Source organism: Acyrthosiphon pisum, chromosome X, assembly GCF_005508785.2.
Source record: "Acyrthosiphon pisum isolate AL4f chromosome X, pea_aphid_22Mar2018_4r6ur, whole genome shotgun sequence".
NCBI classification, from domain to species: domain Eukaryota; kingdom Metazoa; phylum Arthropoda; class Insecta; order Hemiptera; family Aphididae; genus Acyrthosiphon; species Acyrthosiphon pisum.
Genome location: NC_042493.1, coordinates 22,872,883 through 22,873,692, shown reverse-complemented (window position 1 = coordinate 22,873,692; position 810 = coordinate 22,872,883). Strand labels below are relative to the sequence as shown.

Below are 810 nucleotides of genomic sequence, written 5' to 3'. Positions count from 1 at the left end.
GGCTAACATGAAAAATATTTTGGAAAACATACTGAACAAATGATTTTCGAACAAATCCAAAGATAAATATAAAATAATATAAAACGTACAAACAAAAAATAATAAAACACGTAATACATTAGTAAATAAATTATAATATAAAACGTACAAAAACAAAATAATACGTAATATACTAATAAAATAAATATTAAATACAAATAAATACATATTGCAATAAGACGTAAAAATATATATATAAGTAATAATTAATTTAATTATTTTTCAGATAAATATAAGAAGAAAAATATAATAATAACAAAAACAAAATATATAAAACCATATAATACACCATGAGCAATCAAACACCACTGTCGGCGGAGTACCCACTAACACTACAGGCAATCGATTTCTTTGAAAAACTTAGAGATGAACTATTAAACAGCCCTCACCACCAATACATAAGACGGAATAGAATTTGTGTAGGATGTTTTAACAACATGTCAGAGAAGCGAACAGAAAAATGAGTATGCCATTGAACCCGTACATATTAAGCAGGGCAATGATACCAGTTACGGCGTTTATACACGCGGTAATAAATCATCCGAACGCGGAGAGATCAGTGTGTGTAGAAGTAGGGGAAATACTAGAGGATGTTATTGCTCGACGGATTATTTCGGTTAATCACTTATTCGAAGAATAAAAAAAAAAACAAACAGGAAAAAAAAAAATAATAATAATATATATATATAAAGAATTTAATTAATTATAATGTTATGAATAATGTAATTTTATCCTAGTTCCCAGATCCATTTCTTATAGAAGAGTTTGCTA

At 26.8% G+C, this 810-nt stretch overlaps 1 pseudogene; it reads left to right on the top strand.

Annotated features, from left to right (window-relative positions):
- The first annotated feature begins 323 nt into the window (after window positions 1-323).
- On the top strand, window positions 324-732 carry LOC103309691 (annotated as a pseudogene).
- The last annotated feature ends 78 nt before the right edge of the window (window positions 733-810 follow it).